Genomic DNA, 23210 nt, shown 5'->3' on the forward strand with positions numbered 1-23210 from the left:
TAAAAGACTTATTTCTCTCATCATCGTTCCTCCTTTTCCGCTTGACAATTATTGTTATTTTCTATTGCCTGAGTCATTTAAGAGGCTGCAAAATTAGCCTGCCTTTCAACTTACACATTTACTTATTAGGGTAAAGCCAATATTTTTATCCCAGAATTGAGCATGAGCTTTGCAATCTAACGGTAAGGAGAGCAACCTCAGTGGTGTGGCAGAAACAGACATAAAGCTGTGCCAGGCAACCCCAGTGACTTGCAGGTGGGGTAGGAAGGGTATCACTTCACCTGGAATCAAATGATCAGCTAACAGCTTGATATATATGTTTAGAAGCCAAGCCCGTGTTAAATCTTTTCCTCTCTTACCCTCTTCCTTTTTCTCTCCTTTCCTCCCTCTCTTTCTCATCTTTGTGCAATAGATAATAATATATCAATACAAGAATGTTCACTCCAAGTATTTCTGACACAATCCTTAAATAATAATGACTTGCCAGTATGAAGAGCTTTCATTGTTTTCAAAGCACTTTTATAGCCATTCTCTCCTTTGATCTTCACAACAACCCTGAGAGGTGGGCAAGAGAGACAGTGCTGTGCCCTTTTTGACACCTGAAGTGAGCTCTTCAAGCTTTAGCATCTCTGAGGACCCCCGGGCATTGTTGTCATCTATGACTGCCAGGTGAACTTTGCTGTTAGAGCAGCCCTGGGAGAAACAAAAAGCAAGAAACAAAACATATTGCCATGATGCACCTTTGATGTTCCCTGACACCTTTTCCCTATTTCCCCTAGTATAATGTTCACTTCCCACCTTCAATTGTTCAATGTTGTTAGGCTCTCTTTTTCCTTATCACACCTCCGAATCTGCTCTACAGACAAAATATGATGCCTGCAACAATCACAATGCTCTCTGTTCCCCTTTCCTACTCCCTTTGTTTCCCATCACACTTATTACTTTTTGATGCACTATATATGTCACTTGTTTACTCCTTGTATTTGTTATCTGGCTCCCCACTGAAATGGGAGATTCTTGAGGGTAAGGACTTTGGTCTATTTTGTACATAAGTCCCCAGCAACTGAAATAATGCTGACAAAGGTCATGATTAAATGCCAACATGAGTCACTGGGGACCCAAGGACCAGAATGTTGAGCTGGTGCTCCACTGGGAGAGTTCTCTCCTTTCAGAGACAAAGGTGAGAACAGTCCTATAAGCAAGACTAATATAGGTTAAATTAGAGTAACAAGCAATTTGGCCTTAGGTATGAGCCTTTTACAGAAGTTTATGGGATCCCCATTGTCTAACATGTGAAGCCTGGAGGGCCCATGATAAGCTGAGTTTGAGAACTGATCCTCTTGCTTTGGGGAGATGAGTCAATCCCTCAGTCCAGGTACCTCATTCCCAGGCAACCTGAAAGTAGTTGTTAGGGTTTTCTGTTTGTCTACCCACATTAGCAACATAAGGAAACATTTGTCCAATGAAGAATGAATGAATGAATGAATGAATGAATGAATGAATGAATGATAAATGAAACTGGTCATTTTATATTAAAGTAAATCAGTGTCATGGAATGCTTTATTCTTGATTGTGGGAAGAATATTTCAATTGAACAAAAGCCAACAAATAAAGGAGAGATATTTGGGGTCTGGAAGACCAACTCAGTTGTCCAATTACATCTGCCATCATGAGATCAACCTCAGATATTGTACCAGCAAGCAATAGCACTTCCCTGATTGATAGCCACCCTGATTCAGGGGACTTTTCCCCCCACTTCACAGATCCATGGTAAAGAGCCTCACCTCTGGATACTATAATTTATACATACTACTTCAAGGTATAAATGCAAAACTACAAGCTTACAAGGTAGAGACACCAGCTTAATCTGCTCTAACCATCAAAAGATACATACACTCAGCTTTGCACAGTGGCAGTATCGTAGCCAATGAGGTTTATCCGAGGAGCGATTATTGCTAATTGAAAAGATACATACACTCATATATGACATTAGGAATACGTCAGTCAACTAGTCATTCTTCCTCTGAGATTAGTCATTCAACCCCCTGATTAGCCTGGGGAAAAGCCAGGTAACTATAATAAGCTTAATTTAGAAACAACAGTATTTTTTGTGGATTAGAAATAGTGAAAGTTAGTGTCTCTCTCTAAGTCTTTTCACCCCTGAAGCTACAAGAACATTATAGTAAATAATGAGTGAAAAGAGGTATGTTGTGTTTCTAATTTTTTTTAAAAAAGGCTATTATTTCTTCATTCTTGCATGTCTATCTGCTGCTTAAATGTAAACATATTTATGTTTAATGTTATCTCCTAAGTGTTCCTGCTGTGATCTTAAAATTCTTTTAAAGTACTTCTGCTTTAAATACAACCCATAAAATAAACTTATACACACACACACACACACACACACGTACGTGTCTGTGTATGTATTTGTATGATATGTTCATAGGAAATCAGCTTGACTGTGGTGTGGCCCACATCTGCTTGTTGCTTGTTCATTTCTTTCCCAGTATACCCTAGCTTCTCCAGAGATGCTCTCATATACTCCCCTGCCCAGGACCCAATGTGTGTCCCATTCTGCCACAGGACCTCTTATGGAGGCCCTTATCCACCAGCTCCTGCTAATTTTAGTACATTCTTAAAAATCTCAGAAACATTAGGACAACAAAGAAATTTATTTTTGAAGTAGGATTTCATACAGCAGTTTATATACATGAGAGATATTTTGGCCCAAAGCATTTTCATAGCACACATCAGAGAAAGAGGCCTTCCTGGGTCTGTTTGCCAGGGACTACAATAGTATTAAAGGCCTCTCTCTCACCTCTCCCATTCATTCATTCAACACATATTTACTGAAGCCATTCTATGTATAAGGGACAGTGCTAAGAATTGTAAGGAGACTTTAGACTCATGAGACACATGATATATATGTTTAGAAGATATATATATGTTTAGTATGAATTTCCCAGGTGAATAGTTTAGAAAATTCTTCAGATGTGATAAAGGCTCCAGGAATAAGAATGCTCTGACCCAAAGGATCTGAATTAGCAGTGACATCATTATATGTAAGTAAAAGTAAAAGTGGAGGAGAAGACAGAGGGATTCTAGGTAAGGGAAGGCATGATAAAAAGCATGTAAGGGGGAGAATGAGTAGTTGTTTGAGACAAGGCAAGTTTCAAGTTTACGTAAAGCAGGTTTCTCTAAGACAGTGGTGAGAGAGTAGGACTAGAAAGATTTGCAGTGGACAGATTGTGGATAATCCCAAGTGTGGGCTGAGGGACTTCAGATTGGTGTGTTGACTCCTTGTTGACAAGGAGAGCCATTAAGAGGATGTGACATGATTAAAGAGCTCCTTTAGTAGGGTTAGAGTGGTGTACAGAGTGGGGCTGCATGCAGGTGATGTGGGCATGCTCAGGGAGACTTCCAGGGCAAAGCCTATGTGATTGTGAGCGAGGAATGTGGGGTACCAGAGAGGGAGAATTCTAAGGTAGCTCAGTTGTAGATCCCAGTGAGGCCTTTAATAGTATTGGAAAATCAAGAAGAGGACATTCTCAATTTCTTACAGGGATTATAGGCCATCCATAGAGAAATACCCAGCAGACAGCAGGAAAGACAGGGTTTGAGAGAGTCTGCCCTAAAGGTCCATATTTGAGAGTCACTCTCATAGAGATTAGAACTGTTGAGATTGACAATGGTTGGGATGTTTGAAAGAATAAGAGCAAAGAGAATTTTAATGGCCAGCCCTAGCTTTTACTGGTCTCCCTGTTGTAGATGACTCTACACTAGCACTTCTCAACTGGGGAGTGAATTTTGTTAAAAGTGCAGGAGGGGGAAGATGTGAGGCACTGGCATCCCCAGGGTAGAGGTGAGGAAAGCCAGCATCCTATCCAGGCCCACAACAAAGAGTTACCTGGCCCAAAGTGTCAGTAGTGACAGATGTTAAGAAACCCTGCTCTGTATTTGTCAAAAGAGAATCCCTTCAACATCTTGTTTAGTCAGACAAACATTGTCTCCCAAATGCTTTCATCTCTTATAAGAATTTATAGGAATCCTTTCAGAAGCACATAAGCTTTTCAACAAGGCTCTCCAACTCTTCACCACATTTCCCCCATAAAAGGAAAATTAAATATTCAACATAAGAATACCAGCTTTGGGACAAATTATTTTTCTTTTTTTAAGGGGGGGGGAAGAGAGAGAGGGGGAGAAAGAGAGAGAACAAGCAGGGGAGGGACAGAGAGAGAGGGAGACACAGAATCCAAGGCAGGCTCCAGGCTCTGAGATGTCAGCACAGAGCCCGGACGCAGGGCTTGAACCCACAAACCGTGAGATCATGACCTGAGCCAAAGTCAGACACTTAACTGACAGAGTCTCCTAGGAGCTCCTGGACCAAATTATTTACACAAAAGCAAGCCAACAGTCATCTTTTTCAAGTAATTCCAACTTAACACATATATGGTAAAACCGCTGGGAGGAAAACCAGGAACACTTAGTTCACACTTAGTCATACTTGTCCAGGGTGTTCACAGATGCACATGGCAAGTAAAGAACGTGTTCGTGTCCTTGAGCAGCCCCAGTCTGCCATGGAGCCTTCTCGCCTGCTCCCAACAGCAGCAGTAAAACACCAGGGCTGTGCTCTGCCTACACTGAATCACCCAGGTTCCTAGTGTTTTTGCCCTTGGAATTAAGATTTTATTTTTGTAATTTCCTCAATAGATGCCTACTTAACTCACTGTGATAAAACTAGAACAAAAAGCAAATGTGAAAGAGTCAAGATATTCATGAACTCCTTGACAAGTAGCCTGTATACTAGGATATCATTTTTATAAGTGTCTGTGTGTCTTTGGAGATCCCCATACTAAAAATATTAAGAAGTATATGTTCATTTAACTTCTAGATTATGGATGGGGTCAGATTTTCTTTGGTTCCCCCTTGGTTGGTTTCTGCATGGTTTGCATTGACATTAAACTCCAATTAGAAATTGGAAAACGAAATTTTTAAAGACAACAAATTACATGTTTTTTTTAGGATTGTTCAGAAAAACCTAAATGTCCATCTATCCATAGGAAAATATAAAATAAATTGTGGACTATTTATATGATGGATTAACTATATAGCAGTTAATAAGAATGATCCACATCCATATTTGTCAACATCAGTAGATCTAAAAAACATAAAGTTGAATGAATGAAAGAAGTAAATTACAAAGTAATATGTAAAATTACATTACTTGTGTAAGTTTAATAAGAAACAATAAATATAATAACGCTATACAAGTATCCCTTGGTTTTTGAAAGTTCACGTTAGGCCACTTCACTTTCATAAATCTACATTGGTACCTGTGTTTGCTAACCAATAGAAATCTAAAGAGGATTTTCATGGGGCACCTGGGTGGCTCAGTTGGTTAAACATCCGACTTTAGCTCAGGTCATGATCTTGTGGTATGAGTTTGAGCCCCATGTTAAGCTATGTGCTGACAGCTTAGAGCCTGCTTCTGTGTGTGTGTCTCTCTCTGCCTGTCCCCTGCTCATACTCTGCCTCTCTCTCTTGGAAATAAATAAGACATTTTTTTAAAATTTTTTTAAAAATAGAGGATTTTCACTTTTACAAAAAAAAATTGAAAAGCAAAAATGGGATTCAGTGTTCATTTTGCCCTGAGCCGTTATGGAGGCCACACACACAGAGCACGGAGTGGCATCACCAATCTCCTTTCCTGGGAACTACTCTCAACATCTCAACATCAAGCAGCCATAGCTTTGAACTATGTCTGTGAGCATCTGTGGTTTATCTCATTTTATTTTGTGCATCCATTAGCAAGGTGTGTCCTAAGGTAACAGAAAAAAAAACAGAAAAAGGCAGCAGAAAAGTCCCAAGAGAAGTTATTTTGGGGGCCTGAGAATGCTCAAAAATTTTTTCATATAGTTTTTCCGTGTAATTACTTCGCTTTATGCCATTTCACCTTATGAAAAGTTTCGTAGGAAGGCTCTATCTTTGGATAGCTGTGGAAACCTGTAAATGGACTATGGATTACTGGATAAAGTAAAGGCATAAAAATATAGACTGGAAAGATACATACTAATTTGCTATAGTAATTGTAACTGGTGAGGGAAGAAGGGGAATAGACTAGGAAGAAAAGAGGGACCTCAACTTGAAAAGTTTTATCTATGTAAGTAAAACCAGGTGAATGTACAAAGAGCAAAGTGACAAAATATGAACATTTGTGAATTTAGGGGTTAGATACAGGGGTGTTTGGTGTGTTTTTCTCTATACTTTGCTGTATTTTTTAAACTTTAAAAAGGAGAGAAAAGAGCATTTTATTAAATGGGGCTTGAGTGTAGGAAAAAAGAACTGACTGCAAAATAATTGCCCCTAAATTAGGATAATTTGCCAAGACCTATACTGCTCAAAAGAAGTAACACTTATTTCCATTCCTGTGAGGGTTTCAGTATTGAATATTATGGGTATTCATCTGACTCTGAAGTATGTACCTAAATAGGATAAACATTTTGTTTTTTGAGTAAAGATTCTGAGGAAAATACTCTGAAAGAGGCTTGAAGAATATAGGAATTGATTTTTATAATTTGAGAAACCTGATTCCAGACAGTATAATACCCGTCAAGAGTTTTACACAGAATCATCCCACAGAACACAAGCTGCCTCTTGATAAAAAGGGCAAGACAAATTCAACCCTATTCGCTTAAGGAAACTTTAGATTGGCCTTCTGCTGCGAGACCCTGCTGGCCTTGCTACTTATATGTGGAGATGGGATTGTTACACAGCTTGGAAAATTAAAACAAGGCCTGTAATCTTTTCTTAAAATGCATGAGTAACTTCCATTAACACATATCTCAAATAATATTCTGGCCTTGCTATTTTTGTTGTATGGCTCTCAGATGGAAATCGAAAAACAACCAGGAATGTTGATTTTTCTTTCGCTTCCAAGTCCCATTTGCTTTATATCGTTTTCCAGCTGTCCCTCCCCCCAAAACTACTGAACTGAGCCACTTTTGTTTTCTTGCTCTAACTTTGACCATAAATTATATATATTTTTTATGAAGCCACCATAATATTTTAGTCCACCTCCATCTCAAATGTGCCATATTCCCCATACTCAGGAATATGTTCAAGTAGTATTTTTTTACCTCTTCCCTGCAAGCAGGCTACAATGTAAATTATCTACAAACATTGTAGGCATAGTACTACATCAAAGATATTAAATGCATATCAAGGTTTCTTTCCTCCCCATTACTAGCCATAATGAATATTGCTTACATATTAAAATGCTCCTTCCTGACAAACCTAGTTACAGCCTCAGAATCCTTCTCAGCATTCAATCAGTCTGAACCTCAGTTAATCACAATTATTACCTGAGGTGAAACCTCTTACTGCAGGTGTAATCCAGAATGTGTGGAATCGCTTTCTGCCACAACCCCGCTAACAAAACATTGCTTCAATCATGTTGGTTGAGACCGTCTTTCCCCTCTTGGTTCCTGGTAGTAGATTATCATCTGCTGTGTAGGTAGCAAAATTGACTTTCTCTTTGTAAATCAAAAAACAAACATATTTTTTCATCAACAAAATTTTACTCATTTTCCCCCCAGGCAAGAACAGAGAGTAATTTTATCAACAATGTATTGTGGTGGTAACAATTTATAATAATACAGTGAGTGAATTAACATTATGTGTCAGACACTGGGCTAAGTGTCATACAAACATTTGTTCCTTTTACCTTTGCAGCAACTCAAGGAGGTAGGTACTATAATTATACAGATGAGAATACTGAGGTATAGAGAAAGTAGATCATTTGACCAATAGTCACTGAAAGTGGCTGCATCCAGTTTCAAATCCATGTGCCATGCCCTTTAAGCATTATACTACACTTACTGTGCTAGAGCCTGCTCATGATGGCTCACAACAGCCACCTATTGAGTTTTTTGGAATTTTACAAGCTGGTTGTTAAAGATGGCCATTATTAAAATTTTAATTATATAAACTTTAAAGTACATTTAAAAACAAAGGTAATAAATATACAAGGTCCATCAATTCCTAATTATTTACTACACTTTACTATTATAGCTCCTCAGGTTATTTGCATCCATTGTGTCTTTGGGTTGGAAAGACTATAAAATAGTGTATTAGTGCGCTTGTCTTCCCAGCTCTACATTTAGTGCCATCACACAGGTAGCTTGAAAGCAGCCATGGCTGGAGAATTTATGCCACAGCAATTGGCAAATGCTGCAAATAGGGGTTTTGTTTTGTTTGTTTGAGAGACCGTTGTTAAACATGGACCAGCACACCACTGATGTGGGTGGTACCATTTTTGTTTTTGTGTATTTGTTAATTTCATAGTTGTTTTTGCCTTCATTGAATTCCTCACTACTAACATAATTTGGGATGAGTTGAGCTTTTGATGAATTTGTCCAATCAAAAAGTGAGAATGATGAGCTTCATTAGATTTTCTAGTCTAGTTGTAGGTTACTAACAAAACAGGCCTGAATTTTAAGAACAGATATATTTATTAGATGACAAATAAGAAAGTAGAAAGTTGTGCTTAACTAATAAACTGATGACTATGTGACTCTCAGACAAGTATCTGAAATTTAGATTGTGCTTATTAGAGCAAAATGAGAGGAGAATTACAAATTTGGTAGTTTACACATACCCATTTTTATGTAAGCATGAATATTTGTTTTATAATCTCCACCCACCATAAATGTCAAGAACCACTGTCCATACCAGATAATCTATCGTTTCAACTTCTCAGCAAAAGGTGTGAGTTTTGGAAAACAAAACCATGTCTTTTTATCTTTATATCTCCATTCTTCATTCTACCCTTTGTCTTTGAACAAAAGCGTTGCAGTTTGTAGATGCTGATAAATGAATTCATCTAGTCCTGGGATTTATAGAAAGTATTCTCATTATAAATGTTGTTATAGATTGTATTTCCTGGAAGTCTGTTAGAATTTGGAATGGAGTGAAACATTTGCATATTTCTGTTCCCACCTAGGATTGTCAAATAGTATTTTAGTTCACTTTTATGTGAACTTTCAGTGCGCCTTTTAGCACCTCTTGGGGAGCAATATGAGATAAAAATTTCAAGTTAATAAAGTTATGTCATTATTCATTCATCTGTTCATTCATTTGATGAAACTTTTTCTTTTTACCAATACTAATATAAGCACAATAACTACTTTTTCAGTACTACCTGTGTTCAAGGTTCTAACACAAACACTTCACTTGCTCTGTCTTATACAAGACATGCAATAATAACTCTGTGAGGTAGCTGTTATTATTATTACCATTTAAAAGATGAGGAAATTGTTGTTGGGAGAGTTCAAGTTACTTGTCCAGATCTAATTCCAGATAAGTGTCTGGTAATTCTGAGCTTCTAAATGTGACACCTGTTCTAAGAAGTGCTATGCAGAATGTCAGAGAAATGTAACATAGTAATGAATACTGAAGAACTCCCAACCTTATTAGGGAAAAGAGGCATAGGGAAAAGAGGCATGGGAATGGTTACATGAAAAGCATCAGTGTGTATCCATTTAGCCACATACACATGCATACAAAACACTAAACAAGAAGGGGGAAATGAAGAGCTTGCTTCTCAGTTTGTAATACTGTATTTCCATCATTCTATAGTCCACTTTTGCCACTCTAAAACATTCTTACTATCAATCCTGACAAAGGAAATTTGAGAAGTCATCATATACGTGTGTTACTACCTATAATATTTGGAGAATACACTACAGGTTGAATTAATGTGGCTGAATAAAAACCTGGTAATACATATCAACACTGATTTTTTAAAATAGCTCTTGCATACTTTCTTCGAACAACTCTCCAAATAGGGTGTCAGTATTGAATAATACCTCAGTAACTCTCTTCCTCTGCACAACACTAATTGAATAATTCCTTTGCTTCTTATGCTTCTTATGTGGTATCCTAGAAAATTCTCATCAAAGAAGTTTACAGAGTAGACCTCTATATTCCTTGAAGAAATAAACAACATATTACTTTGCAATAGGAAATCAGTAAATGAAATTCAGTAACCATTCACAAATGTTCTCTACCATCTTTTCCATGCTTAATAATACAAACCATAATGTAACTTACAATAACATTGCTCACAAGTTGTATCACTCTCATTTTTCATGATTATATTTTTTATATATTTTGTATCATACCTAAAAGAAATATCAGCATTTAGAAAAGAATAATTAACAGACCAGAAATTTGTGAGGGCTTAAACTTCATACACACACACACATTTGGCTGTCATTCTCGTTATAAATTTTGTTATATATTGTGTTTCCTGGAATTCTGATAGAATATGGAATTTAGTGGAAATTTGTGTATTTTAGTCTTCATACAGCATTGCTAATTTATGTTTTAGCTCACTTTTTATATGGGACTGATTCCAAGTATTTAACAATAATCTTTCCTGGGTTAATTTTAACTATTTTATGGCCTTCCAAGTCCAATAGGCTTTAGGTATTTTCCAGGGTTATATATTTGACCGATGGTCCATACAAGTGCCTTCGTGCAAATCAGGAAAAAACACCCTTTTCTCCATATACTTTTTCCAATTGTTTAGAGGTTGTAATATACTGGTTGGTTTTTTTTTTTTTATTTTCTAAAATGTTTATTTATTTTTGAGAGAGAAAGAGACAGAATGTGAGCAGGGGAGGGGCAAAGAGAAAGAGAGACACAGAATCCGAAGCAGGCTTCAGGCTCTGAGCTGTCATCACAGAACCTGCCCCAGGGGCTGGAACTCATGAATCATGAGATCATGACCTAGGCTGAGCCAAAGTCAGATGCTTAATCAACTGAGCCACCCAGGTGCCCTATACTGGTTTGTTTTTAAATTTTGTTTACTGAGATTCTATATCATTTTCTTCTTTACAAGTACATTTTCTTTTGTTGACTTGAGCTTATTATATTATATAATAGCTGCTTTAAAGTCCTTGTCTAACAATTCCAACATCTGGGTCATCTTGGGGTTGGCGCCTGTTGATCATTTTTCCCTTGAAAATGGGTCATGTTTTCCTTACTTTCCTTCAAATAATTTGGAATTATATTCTGGACATTGTGAATGTTGCATTGAGAGACCCTGGATTTACACATCTAAACACATGTAAAGGGCATTGATGTGTTTGTTTTAGCAGGCAGTTGCCTTGGTTAGACTCAGCCTGCCAAGCCTCTCACTCACATGGTGGCAGCTTAGATGACTGTTCAGACTGTTCAGATTCAGATTCCTTCAGATTCTTGTGTCTTGCACACAAGAATGCTTCAAGGGTTAGGGGCGCCGGGGTGGCTTAGTCGGTTAAGCGTCCGACTTTCACTTAGGTCATGATCTCGCGGTTCGTGGGTTTGAGCCCTGCGTCCGGGTCTGTGCTGACTGCCAGCTCAGAGCCTGGAGCCTGTTTCAGAGTCTGTGTCTCCCTCTCTCTCTGACCCTCCCCTGCTCACGCTGTCTCTCTCTCTCTCTCTCTCCTAGAAATAAATAAAAACATTAAAAAAAAAAAAAAGAATGCTTCAAGGGTTAGTAAGAGACATGAGTAGAATTTATACACACACCTAGGAGCTCCTCTTCTCAGACCCTCTCCTTTCTGAAATTTCCCCCTCACTTCCTGGTGGCTCCTTCCTTTAGCTGCCCTAGCTAAATTCAGGATAAAACTACAAAAATCTGAAACTCCCCTTGAGCTAGTTACTTCCTGAAAATTTTTACTTCCCTTCAAAGTTTTCCTACTTTTGTTCACCCTTCAGAGTCTTCTTGTATTTTCATGAAAATTTGTAGTAATTTGCAAGAGGCTCAGTTAGGAGCTTGTTCTTCCACACCAGAAATGGAAACTCCTATATTGATTCTATACAACAAAAGATTTTACTCTCATTTGCCAAAACCACATTGCAATACATACAAATTTATGAAGTCTATGATTTAAATGGCTCCCTTGAGGGATAGGCAGTTTACAACTCTCTGTGTGTATGTAGCACTGATGCTGTGCATCTATTATGCATATTGTGTTGAAAGCACACAGTTATTTTGATACAGTCATCATTAAACCCATGGGTGACTGTTCTACACAGAATCTAAGGCCATGTTTTACTTTTGTCCCATGTTCTCATCTTCACTGAAACATTCACCAGAAGACCTGTTGAGGCTCAGTCCTGCTCTCAAGTAACTACAGAGAGAATGCTTCCATCATTTTCTGAGTAATCTATTGCAATACTTAATATCAGATTGCCAAGAAAATCTAACTTCAGCCTAGCTTACTGTCTCTGTCATTGCCATGACTTGCAAGCTAGATTCCACACCTCTTCACATTCCTTCTTTCACACTGAATATTGTTCACTGGTTATTTTTTAGAAAAGCATCATAATTTCCATTAATTTTGTAAAAATGCTATTTTGATTGTAAACTTCTGATGATGAAGAAAAGTCTAGTACTTATTACTTAAATTGAGTAAACATTTCTATCTCGCTTGAAAAGACCTGCTTAAACTGAATTTATCTATTTTTTCAACTTTTCTTTCCATGTTATGAACATGCCCCCATCCGTATTCTGTCATAGATATACCAAGTCACTCCTCATCCAGACCTTTGTTACAAAATGCTTAGGATATTGAAAGAAATACCTCTAGACTTCTACATTATTTCTCGTTTTTATTCCTCTCAGAACTATAATTGTTAAAGACTGTAGTCCCATATCTCTTACATGCTGTTTTTATTCACCATAAACACCTAGCTCTTTCTCTGCCAGTATTACACCTGATTATTCCTTAAGAACCATATGCTCCTTCTTTCATTTAGATAATAATGCTTAGTAAGCATTGAATTCCAGTACTTATTTTTTAAAAGATGTAGAACTCATATATCTATTTGTATCACTAACAGATTAATTCTATAAATTATTGCAATTATTATGAAACACTTAAGGAATATTGATATTCAAATTAAATATAGTATCAAACAAATGTACCAAAAAATGATTAAATGAAGTAACTATTAGAAAGTTGGTTTTGGATCTCAAGGCATCCCTAATTGCTGTACTCCTATTGACTTTCAATTAATGCACATAAAGTACAAAATAATTTCAATCAAATCTAGCTAAAGAACAGAATACGTAAGTATTTATCAGAGGATCCCATTAACTAGAGATTTTCACACAGCATAAAGCAGTAGGGATCAGACAAAAAGGTTTTTTAGTGGGGGAGGGTCAACTGTAAGAAATAACTTTTGGAAGATAATGGGATGTGGAAATAAGCATACCAGTATGTTGACATCATTTCTTGAAATGATTTCCGGAAAGAGTTGAAACACCTTTCTCTCTTATTAAGTCCATTGTCAAGCCTCCAATGTCCTTTGGCTCTATCTTTGAGCAATAACTGGAAAGTATTTGCTCTGCCTGTAGGGCTAGATAGCAATAGCAGTGATAACAAGAAGAATTAACAACTGTGATTCATTGAGTTAGTAGCACGTGCATACACCCAGTTGTGTGGACAGTCTGTAAAGCAGTTTCCATAATGCCCATTTTTCAGAGAAAGAACCTGACACTCAAAGGCATTATGTACTTTATCCAGGGTCACACTGATGGAAACAGGAGAAATGGGATTATAACCCCCATCTATCTAACTCTGAAACCTGAAATTGTAACTACTACATAATACAGAGAATGAGCTAATAAGAACACACTTTGTAAGCTCTCTCTGGAAAGGTTGCAGTCATAGATGTGAAAATGCTTTGAAAGCCAAAGAATGCTATATAGATGCAAGGCTTTGTTCCTTCTTGTTTGCTCATGTTTCTTTGTTTTTACCCTTTTCTCTCATTGCACTTGGTAAATAGATGAGTCATCCTGAAAATGAGTGCTTCTCTTCAGTTTATTCATCTCTAAATCTATTCCGTAATGAAACATACTCTTCAAAAACTGAAGAGAGTGTAAAAATAATGTAATTCAAATAAAATAAACCCCTATAACTCAAACTCTATGTGTTAGTCTATATTTTCTATTTGTCTAATTTTTCATAACAACTAACTCTAGTACAAAAACAGGAATCAACTGGTAAACCTTACTCAAGCCTTCACTTTAAAGTATTGTATAAAAGCAAAATTATAACAATAGAAGTAAAAGTCCTACATAAAAATCCTGCAAAGTACACAACTTAAAAAAATAAAACACGTTGTAAAGCAATCGGTTCTATAGCAATAACACCCTTAACCTTTCCCTAAATTACATGAAGGTTGTGACATTTCATGGCCACTGGCACAGCTAAATATAAACAGATTATTCTGTGCTTGCTCCTTGTGCTTTTGCTGACTGACACAACAATTAAGGAAACAAGTTTCCTTTGTAAATTACAGCTCCACACAGCTTTGAGTAAGCAGAGAGTGTACATTAGAAATATTTTTAGCTTGACATGAAACTTTCCAAAGGATCCTAATTAAGCATTTAAGCCCAAGAAACTATAATTGCAACTGCCAAAATAACTGGGAAATCATACCTTTGGTGGGATCAATCTTAAACTAAAACTATTGTTTGGAAAAACCTTATGGAAAGGCTGTATTATTCTTCAACATTGTCTTCTAATGCTGCCCACTTTATAAGAAATTCAGGTGCATTATTTAGATGTAGATAATACACCAACAATACATACATACAATACATACATCTACAGTATGTACAAAGCTGTATTGTCTAAGCACATACAAGTGAAAAAAAAAAAAGACTGTAAACCATCAGTCCTTTGTGGCTAGAAGAGAAAGCTTCCCAAATCTTGTCCTACTGAACTCTAAAGCAGAGCATCACATGCCCATGGGTTAACAGTGGACTCTGGCTGTGGGAGTTTAGCCCTCAGAATCTCCAGAAGAGATCTGATTAGAACACCGTCTCACTTATAATTTGATCCATAAATGTTTTAATCTTTGCAAATGTGCAGCATTTACAAAAGAATAGTAATGGAGTTTTATGCAAAATATTTCTATACGGCTCATATTTCAAATATTTCAAATATTGTTACATGAAGGTAATATGCTTTTTATAGTTTAAATGTTAAAAGCTTTCAGATTAAAATATCAGTTGCTTTCAATGATGATTTTTCAGGGCCATTAGCATATATTAATTTAAAATAACTGTCATCTAGCTACTATTGTCATAACAGTTCATGTTTTGGTCACATGCAATTATATAGATAAATTTGTGGATATTTTTAGAAGATTTTATATCCTTGCATTTTTAAATAAATAATATAAAAGTGATGTTATTTATTTAGTTACTATTTTTATTTGAATTCATTTAAGTTATTATTAGGATGATTCATTTTAATCCCAAAGCAAGAATTTTGGCAAGACAGTGAGTGGCACAAAATAAACTGTCAGTAAAACTTTAGTGACAGCTGATATTTGTGAAGAACTTACTATGAGCATCACACAGTTCATGCATTTACCCACCAAATCTCCCAACAACACTATTATTATACCCATTTACTCAGATGAGGAGACTGAAAAAGAAGTCAGGTAACCATTTCCAAGGTGACACAGTACAAAATATCATGGTTGGATTTGAGCCCACCTACTCTGCCTCAGTATCCTTCTCTTAACATGTTGATGGGTAAATCCTTATTAAATTGAGCACATAAATACATGCATGATACTCCAACCTAGAGGAAGACATCAAACTACAATAGAATATGATGATAAAATAAAAAAAGCTTGTTCTCACACAAATGCATCACATTGGCTTCATATGTATGGAGTTTCAGAATGTGCCTCTTTGGACACTCTTACCTTATTATACTAATTGCACCACCATTTCTCAAAACACTTCTAGAGCTATCCTTGAGAATTTACTTTAAAGCCAATTTATAATACACAAATGTACACAATTTAGCTCTGTAGTCTCACCATTTTTTTAACCAAAGAGGATTACCCTGCATGATTATGCACATTCCTCACCAGAGTTGGCTCTGAATGACACTTGGCTGTTAAAAGAATCAAATCCACCCTCAAAGGGTGAAAATGTGCCAAGTGTCAAAGCATTCAAAGGGATCTGTCACAGTTTATTTTAATCACTTCTAAAATTGTTTTGAGTATAAAGCCATTGTTATAAAGGTATAGTCCACTAAGTTGGAAGCTTTGGTGGGGATCCTATTCATTTGGATTAAATAAGTTATTCAAAAAAACCCAAACTAACCCAGTTCTTCTAAAATCCAAGTGCAAAAACCTCTGCCTTACTCTGTGTTCCATAATAGAAAAGAAGAGATGAGTAGAGAATAAGGAGGATTCTCTACTGATTTTTCCCCCAGAATGTTATGAGATTGAGGTCCCTGGGAAAAACTCCTTGGCATAGAACTAAGTCTTTTAATTGTGATGGTGATGATAGATGGTGACGATAGTGAACAGGGATTTACTGAAAGTAGAAGAGAAAAAGATTTTTAGCAGCAGTTGAGAACTGGTTTTAGGCAAAGCTTAGAAATAGAGACTTTTTTTTTTAAATTTTTTTTTTAATGCTTTATTTATTTCTAGAAGAGAAAGAGAGACAGTGTGAGCAGGGGAGGGTCAGAGAGAGAGGGAGTCACAGACTCTGAAACAGCCTCCAGGCTCTGAGCTGGCAGTCAGCACAGAGCCCGACGCGGGGCTCAAACCCACGAACCGCGAGATCATGACCTAAGTGAAAGTCGGACGCTTAACCGACTAAGCCACCCAGGCGCCCCTAGAGACTTGTTTTTTAAACCCCTGTTAGCACTCTTCTCCCAGCCTGTATTTCATCTCCCAATGAGATTGCACCCTCCAATCCTCTCTTCCTACACTCAGTAGCCAGTAGCTCAATTCTTATTCTATGCTGGATGTCCGGAAGGTACTAGCTAATGGCAGTTTGCTATGAGACCAATAATATTTGCATTATGCCAAGACTAGTTTTAGAAGGAACTTTTAGAGAAGGAAACTTTTAAAGAAGGAAAAAGCAGTCTAACTCAACCACAAAAGAATGCCTGTATCCTCTGCACCCATTTCTCTTTACCAGACAGTATATCAGTAGAGGTCTGCAAACCATCTGTGAACCTCAGCCCTTCTGTAAAGAGAAAAAACCCAAATAGTTAAAAATTTGAATTAAATAGTTTATATAAGTAGAAAATATCATTCTACTTATTGTATTGAGTTTCTTGCATAGTATTTCTATCCAGAAAGGCTAGAAAAGACAACTCCCAATGAAAACCATCCAGTTTCAAAGGAAATATCCAAAGCTAGTCTAGCCCATGTCCCAGAGGAGGCAAGGATAGTAGGAACGTGATGTTTGCTGGGCAGTTAAAGGGTCAGTAGTGGCCTCTTCATGTGATACCTTTATGAAAACTCTCAGGGTAGCCTTTTAGTATTGATAGGTTTACCATTCATAAGATTATAATATTAATATCACAAGATATTAACATTGGCCAAGGTTGACTCACTAATAACAAATGTATTTAGTTAACAAGATTAAAATTAAAGGGTTTTTTGTGTGTGTGATTTGGAAAAAAGGAAGGGGTATTCTGACCTGGCTTTGTAATTCAAATAACCCATCCCCAACAGTCTGTCTAACCCAAAAGGAAAGTGGCTAGTGGGCAACTTACATAAACATTATTCGAGCCTTCAGATAACTGATAGATGAGGTTAAACATATTTATCTAAATTAACTTCACTGTAAAGACAGCCAACTGTGTTTCAGTTGAAAGAAAAAAGAAGGGTAGGGGAATTTAACTAGCCAGATATCCAACAGAATTTGAAATTTGAATTATTAAATCTAAATGTTCCCAAGCAATCATTAAACATTCAAGGAAATGGAGGAGGACCAAAACAATGAACCAGGATCAGTGCTGTCAAGCTGCATAGGAAGATGAAAGAGATACTTCTGAATTCCTCCAGAAGCACTGGTTTTAAGCAGATCTGTGAGAATTATAGGTGACATCATAAGCTACTACTATGATGAGGCGCCATATTGGGATGTAAAAAATCAATAGTGAGGCTGAATGCCCACCAAACAGATTCTGAGAAAAGAGGGCAAGGAGAGAGGGCTAAAAGTTACCAGCAATTTAAAACAAAAACAATGTGGCCATGCTTCTTTCTACTTAGCCCTTCATGATTATAGAGAGAGGAGTCTTCTTCAAGAGCATTGCATCAACAATGGGAGAGTCCATGAACCATTGATCCTATTCTGTCTTCACTCCCTACTCATGAATGCTCCCCACCCCCCCTCTATGGTAGATTTGTTTCCATTAATCCACAGATAGTCCTAGACTTTAGAATAAGCACACAGAAATAAATCTTAAACACTCAAATATTTAAAAAACATTTTTCTTCATCAGACTTATTTCTTATCCAAATATATTGATCTACTGAGGATGCTTCTTGAAGATACATATTTTTGCTGCTTTTCCTTGTAAATAAACTTAATCAATTTGTGATAGTTTTAAAGACTAGAAATTTTGTAACATCAGGCTTTTGTTTTGTCAGGAAGAAAATAATTTATTTAGAAGCAGTTATGATTTCTAGTAAAGCTTATTATCGGGTAAGAGATATAAAGCTGGCTCAGTCTGTATCAACCATTCACGGAGAGAACAGAATCACTGTCCAGTCCAGTGGAAGATGATTCAGTCTTTGCCTTCACTTTGGATCTAAAACTTTATTTATCTGAACTGATCAGCACAATTGACATGATCTACAGTTATATTTCAGAATTGCTCAGTTCTACTTTTCATGTAAAAGAGTTATCAACCAGAAAGCTAAAGGATGGTAAAGTTGTTTAACTCAAGAAAAGTGCCATTGCCCTGTAGGACATCCAGAAGGACCTAAAAGATCTGTGACTTCTGAGATCTAGGCTGTGGACATTTAAGAACTGCAATGTGGTTGACTGTAAACCTTCAGTTTTCATTCATGTAGACAGATCACAATACTTTATCTTTCTAAATATGTGGATCTGAGTTCACAGAATCAAAGCCCACTTTGGGTTTAATTCTTTCACTATGAGCCCTTGAACAGATAAAATTAGCTATGGCGGTGTGTAAATAAGAAGGAAAGAAACTAGGGAGGAAAAAACAGAGAAAGGAAGGATGGAGAAGCAGATCTGTGGCTGCTTATTAACTCAGGCTCTTATTCAGCTCCATTTAATGGTATTTTTTGAGAGCCTACTACGGGCACAGCAGAAGCACTCTATCCATTTCATTGTGACTCCTGGAAAACACATCTCCTGTATGACTCTTACCCTAACTCCCCTGTGAGATAATAATCTTTCCCACTATTTGGTTCCTGGAGATGCTGTGAAAATTGACAAGTGAATGTTTGTGAAGTACGTGAAATCCTCAGATTAACGTGTTATATAAACATGGAAGAATGCTGCCTTTCCAGGCCACAGCCTGCATCTAGAGCTTCTTTAACAAACCAGGTTTTCCTGGTTGGATGCTACTTGCCTGGGGCTATGTTATTCTGAGGTAACTGATGTGTCTTATATTAATGTGTGTCCATGAGTCATGGCCCAGTATAAGATAAGGGTATAAAGATCAAATTACATTTTACATGGACTGAATGTCTCCTAATCTCCTTTGTTTCTTTTGAATAGATTTCTTCAAATCTTAGTGGTTCATTATACATAAAAAAGAAAAAGAAAAAAGAAAGGAAAAAAAGAAAAAGAACAAAATCTTGCTTTTTAACTAACAAATATTCCTTGTGTTCAGGAAGATTCTTGCAAAGATGTTCAAAACTCAAAAGTAATCAATGGCCTAGAAGTTGGCTCCTATATAATCAAAGTGATTTTTTGTTTTTCTTTGAGATAGTAGTTGGATTCTTTTTTTTTTATTGAAATACAACTATCATACAATGTAGTATTAGTTTCAGGTATACAATATAATGATTCAATAATTCTATACATTACTCAGTGCTCACCAAAATAAGTGATCACCATCTGTCACCAAACATTATCATTTATTGACTGTATTACCTATATGTACTTTTCATTATTGGGACTTATTTATTTTGTAACTGGAAGTTTGAACCTCTTAACCCCTTTATCTGTTTTACTAGTCTCCCCACCCACCTCCCCTCTGACAACCACCAGTTTACTTTCCATATTTTTTTAAAATTTTTAATGTTTTATTTATTTCTGAGAGAGAGGGAGGCAGTGTGAGCAGGAGAGGGTTAGAGAGAGAGGGAGACAAAGAATTCAAAGGAATCTCCAGGCTCTGAGCTAGCTGTCAGCACAGAGCCCGATGCGGGGCTCGAACCCACGAACCATGAGATCATGACCTGAGCCAAAGTCGGACTCTTAACCGACTGAGCCACCCAGGCGCCCCTACTCTCCATATTTAAGAGTCTAGTTTTTGTCTCTTTGTTCATTTGTTTCTTAAGTTCCACTTGTGAGTGAAATCATATGCATTTGTCTTTCTCTGTATAATTTATTTCACTTAGCAGTGTACCCTCTTGGGTTCATCCATGTTGTCACAATGTCAAGATCTCATTTTTTGTGGCTGACTTATACTTCATTACACACACACACACACACACACACACACAATCTTTATCTATTCATTTACTGATTCGTTTATTGAAGGATACTTGGGTTGCTTCCATAACTTGGCTATTGTAAACAATGTTGCAATGTGTATGCCTTTTTGAATTAGTGTTTTGCTTTAATACCCAGTAGTAGAATTATTGGATCAAATAGTATTTCTATTTTTAATTTTTTAAGAAACTACCATACTGTTTTCCACAGTAACTGTGCCAGTTTGCATTCCCATCAAACAGTGCACAAAGGTTCCCTTTATTTCTACATCCTCACCAAGTGTGGTGTCATTTCTTATCCTTTTTACCTAGCCATTCTGACTTGTGTAAAGTGATATCTCATTTGTGTTTTAATCTCTTTTTCCATGATGATTAGTGATGAACATCTTTTTATGTGTCTATTGGCCTTCTGTATGTCTTCTTTAGAAAAATATCTATTCAAGTCTTCTGCCCATTTTTAATTGGATTATTCAGAGTTTGTTGGTGTTGAGTTGTATAAGTTCTTTATGTATTTGGATATTAACCTCTTGTTGGGTACATAATTTGCAAATATTTTCTCCCACTTAGAAGGTTGCCTTTGTTGATTTGTTGAAGTGTTCCTTTGCTGTGCAAAAGTTTTTTATTTTGGGGCAGTCCCAATGGTTTAATTTTGCTTTTGTTGCCTTTGCCTGAGGAGACATATCTAGAAAAATATTTCTACTGTGATGTCAAAGAAATTACTGCCTAATTTTTTCTCTGTTTTTTATGCTTTCAAGTCTTGTAATCAGGTCTTTGACTCATTTTGGGTTTATTTTCATGTATGGTGTAAGAAAGTGGTCCAGGTTCATTCTTTTGCATGTAGTTTTTCCAGCACCATTTGTTGAATAGACTGTCTTTCCCCATTGTATATTCTTGTCTCCTTAAAGTGGGTTTTTTTAAAGTTCTACTGAATTCCAAAGCAATTTAAAAAGTTATCGCATTAAAATGATGTATTATCAGATTGAGGATCATATTGTTATCACCTTTTCAAGTAGTTCAAAAAGTAGAAAGCAGTTCATATGCAGGATTTTAATAGAGCTGAACATCTTGCAAATTTATTTTGTAAGTTGCTGAAAACCTCTACTACATAAAGTTGTCAACATACATCTGAAATTAATAGTTCAATGACACTTTTTGAAAAACACAATTTTGTGCCTCTTGTAATGTGTGTCGACAGTTAGTGGCATTAATTAGCACTCAGCAGTTAGGAACTGAGCTCATTTCCAGTTGTTAATCTGGGACCAACTCAAGAAAGACTCCTGTGATCTAAACAAGTCTGGCTACTGGTCCTTCAGTTCATAATATGCCATACTTTTGGGGAAAAGCTTTATTCCCATTTTGTTTTTTATTACCCTGCACCATTATTATCACTGGTTGCAATTTACTGAACAGGTCACTTTGTGAAGAAATTGGCAACAAAATCTTATGTAATGTGGATTACAGGTTATTTAGATTTTTGATAAATAGTCAATCAATTTGAATCTCACTAACTTCTCTCTGCCCACTAGAGTTGTTTGCATACAATCTAAGTTATTCTGTAAACACCATAAGGGAAAGTTAATACTTAAAAGAATGATCTGTCAAGTTAAGAATAGTTATGATTACTTTTGTGAAATTATATTTTGTAGAGTTACTTGTCTTGGGAAATAATTGAGATGCTTTTTCTAGAACATAATTTATATCATATGTAGATAAAAATAGACAGATTTTACCATATTAATCTATATATCTAGACAATAGATAGATGACAAACTATAGATATAGAAAGACAGGGCATTTCATTACATATATAAATACACATGTACATAGTATTAGTGTATAATAAACTGTTTCATTTCTCATTTTTCTTCCAGAAAAAATAACTATTAAAAAACCAGTTCTTCTGTGACATTTCTAATAATATTTACAATGAACTTTGGGGGTTGTCTGGGTCGCTCAGTTGGCTAAGCATCTGACTCTTGGTTTCAGCTCTGGTTATGATTCCATAGTTTCTGAGTTCAAGCCACACATTGAGCTCTGTGCTGACCCCTCAGAACCTGCTTGGGATTCTTAAGTTCTCCCTCTTTCTCTGCTCCTCTCCAACTTGTGCTCGCGCTCTCTCTCTCTCTCTCTCTCTCTCTGTCTATCTCAAAATAAATAAACAGAAGTTTAAAATGAACCCTGTAACAGTATTAAAGAAAACACAAAGAGTAATTTAAGCATTAAGAAGAACGTATTTCATTCTATCTACAGAAACATTAGTCTACCTAGCCTAGCAGCGTGCTGGAAGTGACTCACACCAACTTGTGAGAGCTGACTGTTAAATTTTCAGGAATTTTGTGAGACTGTTGTTAAATACACATTATTAAATTTCTGATTATATAAATTTATAAATAAAGTATCATTAAAGCAAAGTTAATAAATACTCAAAACTCATAAATCTCTAATTTTTAAATCTATGCTTTTGAAGTTATTTACTGTTTCTATATGAAGGAATATTGTATAATAATAAGCTACTGGACACCTTCTCCCAACTTCACATTTAGTGACATAACATTGGTAGCTTGATATTGGCCATATTGGGAGTATTTACACCTTAGAAATCAGCAAATCCTATAGTTGAGAGGGTTTGTTTTTTTTTTTTTTACACTAGAGAGTTCATTGTTAAAACATTTACTGGCATACTACTGACCTATCCT

The 23210-nt window shown here is 36.4% G+C and overlaps 1 protein-coding gene and 1 pseudogene across 2 annotated transcripts in view; both read left to right on the forward strand.

Moving 5' to 3' along the window:
- Positions 1 to 23210, forward strand: part of KCNQ5 (potassium voltage-gated channel subfamily Q member 5) — a 542946-nt gene that overhangs the window by 188582 nt on the left and 331154 nt on the right. The window lies entirely within an intron of this gene.
- LOC120242949 lies at positions 1899 to 2126 on the forward strand (annotated as a pseudogene).

Source organism: Hyaena hyaena, unplaced genomic scaffold (assembly GCF_003009895.1).
Source record: "Hyaena hyaena isolate Hyena2069 unplaced genomic scaffold, ASM300989v1 scaffold_322, whole genome shotgun sequence".
Taxonomy (NCBI): Eukaryota; Metazoa; Chordata; class Mammalia; order Carnivora; family Hyaenidae; genus Hyaena; species Hyaena hyaena.